This window comes from Bos indicus, chromosome 8, assembly GCF_029378745.1.
Source record: "Bos indicus isolate NIAB-ARS_2022 breed Sahiwal x Tharparkar chromosome 8, NIAB-ARS_B.indTharparkar_mat_pri_1.0, whole genome shotgun sequence".
Lineage (NCBI taxonomy): Eukaryota > Metazoa > Chordata > Mammalia > Artiodactyla > Bovidae > Bos > Bos indicus.
Genome location: NC_091767.1, coordinates 10,323,850 through 10,330,240, shown reverse-complemented (window position 1 = coordinate 10,330,240; position 6,391 = coordinate 10,323,850). Strand labels below are relative to the sequence as shown.

At 44.0% G+C, this 6,391-nt stretch overlaps 1 pseudogene; it reads left to right on the top strand.

The window, feature by feature from the left end:
- The first annotated feature begins 2,911 nt into the window (after nucleotides 1–2,911).
- On the top strand, nucleotides 2,912–3,252 carry LOC109562621 (metallothionein-1A pseudogene; annotated as a pseudogene).
- The last annotated feature ends 3,139 nt before the right edge of the window (nucleotides 3,253–6,391 follow it).

Sequence of the window (6,391 nt, the reverse complement as noted above, 5' to 3'; positions counted from 1 at the left end):
ACCACTGGACTGCCAGGGAAGTCCCTGCAAGCACATTTGCAAAATCCCTTTACAATAGTACCTAGATCCATGTTTTTTGAATAACTGGGGGGAAGGTGTGTATATACCAGGGGCCAGGAATCTTGGGGGCTAAGGCAGCTTAGAATTCTACTGGCCACAAGGGTGCTTGATGTTTATGGTTCAAACAGTGCTCATGTATGCCCTGTGATCACACATGACGATGGAGTGCTGTTGTTTTCATCTCAGTCCAGCTCGGTTCCAGACTGTGCCCTGTCTGAAGCTTGATATTGTATGAAATGTGTATGTTCCACTGGGGAACACCAGGCCTTGCTGATGGTACCAGGCAAGCTCCTGGCTGTAAGGGGCTACTCCTCTCTTTCTCAAAGGGAAGGTGCTGATAGCATCCAACAGGAAAAATGGGAAGGGACATTAAGGGCAGTTCTCAACAGAGCAAAACCCAGGTAGCCAACAGACATGTGAAAAGACACACAATATCTCTATCAATGAGGAAAGTACTAAGCAAAACAATGTTGAGATGCACTCACACCCATCAGATTGGCAAAATACATAAAATCTGATGATGAAAAGTTTGGCAAAGGTGGAGAGAGAGAGGGATTTCCCTGGCAGTCCAGTGGTTAAGATTCTGCACTTCCACTGAAGAGGGCACAGATTCAATCCCTGGTTTGGGAACTGAGATCTCAGCATGCTGCGTAAAGCAAATTAAAAAAAAAAAAAAAGCAAAAAGCTATTCCCTCTTAAGTCTGAGCTCACAGCCAGATTATCTATCCCAGTCTCCTTTGCAGTCCAGTGTAAGTGTAACTGATTTGGGGTCAAAGGAATGAGTGCAAATAATGAGTACCACTTCTGGTCTGTCTTCCATTCTCTTTGCCCATCAGGTGGATGCCAGAGCTCAGGGTAATGAAAGAAGAGCTGTTCTTATGCTATTTACAATACCTAGGACATGGAAGCAACCTGGATGTCCACTGACAGATGAAGGGATAAAGAAGCTGTGGTGCATATACACAATGGAATATTACTCAGCCATAAGAAGAAATGCATTTGAATCAGTTCTAATGAGGTAGATGAACCTAGAGCCTATTATATAAAGTAAGTCAGAAAGAGAAAAATAAACATCATATATTAATGCATACATATGGAATCTAGAAAGATGGTGCTGATGAACCTACGTGCAGGGCAGCAAATACAGAGAGAACAGACTTATGGATAAAGAGGGTGGGGAGGAAGGACAGGGTGAGATGAATGGAGAGAGTAGCATGGAAGCATATACACTGCTGCTGCTGCTAAGTCGCTTCAGTCGAGTCCGACTCTGTGCGACCCCACAGACAGCAGCCCACCAGACTCCCCCATCCCTGGGATTCTCCAGGCAAGAACACTGGAGTGGGTTGCCGTTTCCTTCTCCAATGTACGAAAGTGAAAAGTGAAAGTGAAGTCGCTCAGTCATGTCTGACTCTTTGTGACCCCATGGACTACAGCCTACCAGGGTCCTCCATCCATGGGAATTTCCAGGCAAGAGTACTGGAGTGGGGTGCCAGTGCCTTCTCCAAGCATATACACTACCATACGTATATAGACAGCCAATGGAAATTTGTCCATTTGCAATGGAAATGACTCAGGGAACTCAAACTGGAGCTCAAACTCAACAACCTAGAGGGGTGTGAAAGGGTGGGAGGTGGGATGGAGGTTCAAGAAGGAAGGGACATATGTATACCTATGGCTGATTCATCCTGATGTATGACAAAAATCAAACCAACATTGTAAAGAAATTATCCTTCAATGAAAAATAAATTTTTTTTAAAAGAGCTGCTTTTTAGCCCACATCCCTGGAAAAAGAATTCACACCCCCTTCCCAATGATTGGACTTTACACTAGTAAGAAATAAGCATCTATTTTTAAAAAAAGATGATGAGAAACTAGAAGCTGCGTATGCTGCACTTGCTGTTTAGTCGCTGAGTTGTGTCAAACTCTTTGCAACCCCATGGACTGTAGCCCACCAGGCTCCTCTGTCTATGGGATTTTCCTGGCAAGAATACTGGAGTGGGTTGACGTTTCCTTCTCCAGGGCATCTTCCAGACCGAGGGATTGAACCCGCATGTCCCAAGCATTTCCGGCATTGCAGGCAGATTATTTACTGCTGAGCCACTTAAGGAAATCTATAAATGAATCCATATATATTTGCCTAAAAGGACACGCATAAGAAAGTTGATTGTATAGACTAGAAGGAAAAGTCCCCCCAAATGAAAAAAAGCCAATGCCCATCTGTAGAATGAATAAATTGTGTGATACTCAGACAATGTGACACCATATGGCACTTAAAAATGGAAGCACCAGAGCTACATCTATCAACCTTGAATAAATCCCAGAAACAGTTTTGAGCAAAAGAACCAAGAAGCAGTGGGACATTTACAACAAGATACCATTTATATAAACTTTTCAAATGGCCAAAACAACACTTTATAATTTTTATGAATACATAGCATATGTGGAAAATACATAAAAACATGAATGAAAATGATAAAGGCTAAATTCATGAGTATGATCCCCTCTGGGGAGAGAGGGAGGGAAAGGAAAAGATCCAAGAAGGATAGACAGCAGGCTTCCGTTTTATCTGTGATATGTACTTTCTTTTAGAGAATTCTTCAGCAAAGATAGCTTAATATTAAGATTTGATCAAGTGGATAATAGGCTTGTGGGTTTTCATTATATTCCTCTTTATTCATTGTTTGAAACAATACAGTTGCTCTTTGATTTGAGTGGGAAGAGGCAAGTTTATTTTTCCAAGTGGAGACAGTAAGATAGAGCAGTGAGGAAATCAGGAAATCTAGGTTGGAAGAACTAGGCCTGTAGGGAAGAGGCACAGAAATGGATACAGAGACGCCTCCCACCGGACCAGTGGATCTGCTTGCCACTTGTTCTGGACCTAGGACCTCGCTTTTCCTCCAAATGGACCTGAACTGCTCCTGCCCCACTGGCGGCTCCTGCAGCTGTGCTGGCTCCGGCACCCGCAAGACCTGCAGATGTCCCTCCTGCAAGAAGAGCTGCTGCTCCTGCTGCCCTGTGGGCTCTGCCACATGTGCCCAGGGCTGTGTCTGCAAAGGGGCCTCGGACAAGTGTAGCTGCTGCGCCTGATGTCAGGGAGAACCTGCCCTAGTTGTCAATAGAGCAACCATGACAAATTTATATATATTATTTTTTCATACAATCTGACCTGCTGCTACATTACCTTTTTCTATGAGACATTTCTAGTAAAGTTGTTGACTTAAAAAAAAAAAAAAAGAAATGGATGCAAAATCTTTTCAGGACCTCCTCCAAGAAAGCTTTTCCTGCTTCCCAGGTAAAGAGTCCACCTGCCAATGGAGGAGATGAAAGAGACCTGGGTTCAATCCCTGGATCAGGAAGATCCCCTGGAGAAGGAGATGGCAACCCACTCCAGTGTTCTTGCCTGGAGAATCCCAAGAACAGAGGAGCCTGGTAGACTACAGTCCACCAGGTCACAAAGAGTCGGACACAACTGAGCATGCACACACCCATGATCCCACTTCCAGTTCTGGGCTCCTGTGATGCCCTGCATATTCACCTATCATTACATTTAGCATAGTCCAAGGAAATGGTCTGTTATCAGTATTCCTAACATCATCCCATTATTTTATATTTGTAATACATATTTTTCAGATATTTATGTAGAGAGATATATAGATTATAGATACAGTGATACATAAAGATGGTTGTCTCAGAGTGGATAGGATCAGGTGATTTCTACATTACTATATACTTTGGTAAATACTTATGTATTTGGCTGCATCAGGTCTTAGATGCAGTGCACAGGCTTCTTTGTAGCTGAGGCACACAGACTGAGTGGTTGTAGAACACGGGGTTAGTTACCCCATGGCATGTAGGATTTTAGTTCCCTGACCAGGGACTGAACCCTTGTCCCCTGTGCTGAAGGCGGATTCTTAACCCCTGGTCCACCAGGGAAGTCCCTATTATATACTTTCTAAAAATGTATTCATTTTCAACTGGAGGATAATTGCTTTACAACTTTGTGTTGGTTTCTGCGATACATCCATATGAATGAGCTGTAGATAGACATATGAGCTTCCGTCTTGAATCTCCCTCCCCACCCCACCCCTCTAGGTCATCACAGAGCACCAGACTAAGCCCCCTGAACTATACAGCAGCTTCCCACTAGCTAGCTATTTCACAGATGGTAGTGTATATATATTGGAGAAGGAAATGGCAACCCACTCCAGTGTTCTTGCCTGGAGAATCCCAGGGACGGGGGCGCCTGGTGGGCTGCCGTCTATGGGGTCGCACAGAGTCGGACACGACTGAATCGACTTAGCAGCAGCAGCGTATATATGTCAGTGCTCCTCTCAGTCCGTCCCACCCGCTCCCTCCCCCACTGTGTCCCTAAGTCTCTTCTCTATATCTGAGTCTCTATTCCTGCCCTGCAGACAGGTTCATCTGTACCATTTTTCTAAAAAAAAAAAAATATATATATATATGGGTGTGTGTGTGTGTGTGTGTTAATACACAATATTTGTTTTTCTCTTCCTTACTTCACTCTGTATAACAGAGTTCACTAGAACTGACTCAGATTCATTCCTATTATATAATATTAATATCACTTCTGTGTCTATCTGACTAACCCAGAATGAAACCTCTTTGAAGACAGCCATCACATCTCATGCCGGTTACTTCCCTCTCTGAGGAAGTCCTGCCCTAGCTCACAGAGGACAATTGGAATTTGCAGAATGAATGGCTCTTCAAAGGAAAAGCTGAGGTTGTGAGGAAGAAGGTGACATCAAGCGGAAGACAGGGACCAAGAACCGGTATCCTCACTAGGCTTTGCTGCACTGGGACTCAAACATGCTCTACGATGGGAAAGAGAACTGTGATGCGTTGAAAGATGTAAGACAAAACAAAATAAAAACTGATGGCCCAGTGGGTCACGTAACTTATCACAGAACCACAGAGCCTTATTACAGGTATAATCTTTTTCTTTTACTTTTAACCTTATTTACTTTTTATTATCACAGCTTGACACAGAAAATACATTTATTCAATTTTTGTTCCTGCTGGGAAGACCATTAAGTTTTTAGCTTTCTCTTGTAAAGAGATCTAGTTATGACAGTATGAGAAAGGAATGAGGTCGAGGAAACACGTCCGTGGTCTCTGGATTTCCAAGCATTCCAGGTACAGAGCAAGTTACATAGGAATTAAATGGTTTCGATTGCTCGAATCTGCTATTATCAGATATGTCGCTAATACAGTTTGGCCTGGAGAGAATCCCTTCTCTTTGCTTTTTCTTTATCCCTTTGATTATGTAAATGTGGCCAGACACATTACAGCCATAATAGAAACCATCTCCCATCTATTTGCTTCTCTTCCTCAGCCGTCAATAACCTCAGATTTCCCCATCCTGAAGAACCCTTTGCTCACCCCTTCCAGCTCGCCCTTGAAACAGCGCCCTCTAGCGGAGTCTTTGCTCTCTCATCTTCACTCCTTCTCTGACTTAACTCATTCCATCTAGTTTCTGCGTTCAACATCACTGATGACCTTATAGGTGTGACCTTAAAGACATCTTGTTCTAATGTTCACCTAATGCCAAAATCCTTCTAACGCTATCCCTGATCAACTTCCAATCACTGAGGACATCAACCTGTCTCAGGTGAAGTCATCTTATCTTTGGATAGTTTTGTTGCAATTTTTTTTGTTATTGTAAAATCTGGCAACCTAACTCCAGTTTCTACTCCTTGGGGCCCTAAATGAGAGATAACCTTCCTCAGAGTCTTCGTTATGGTCCCAAATGGAACTTGGTCCATCATGTAAGTCCCTGTGCCACACACTGAGGACAGTCAAGGACCACAGGGCTAAGAATGAGGAGCCTGGACCCGGGGATGCAAGCACACATCTAGAGGAGACAGGGATGGGGCCTTTCACCCAGACAGCTGAGAAACTCCCAAGAGACCGTCCCTCCACCTTGACTTAGCTTTCTACTCCCTACCAAAGCTGCAGATTCCTGAGGCTAAAGGAGCGATGACAAATAAATGAGGAACTGAGTAGGATTGCGCTAACCTGGTTCTCTGATGATTACCATTCCTTGAGTTTCCAGGTTCTGTTCTAGGTGCTTCTATTTAATCCTCACTCGTGGTGGTGGTGGTTTTAGTTGCTGGGTCGGGTCCAACTCTTGTGACTCCATGGACTGAAGCCCGCCAGGCTGCTCTGTCCAGAGGATTTCCCAGGCAAGAATACTGGAGTGGGGTGCCATTTCCTTCTCCAAATCCTACCTATGAGGTAGGTCGATTATCTTTTCAGAAGGGATGAGAAGACACAGAGAGACAGGTTACGGGATTTGGCCAAGGCTGTAGAG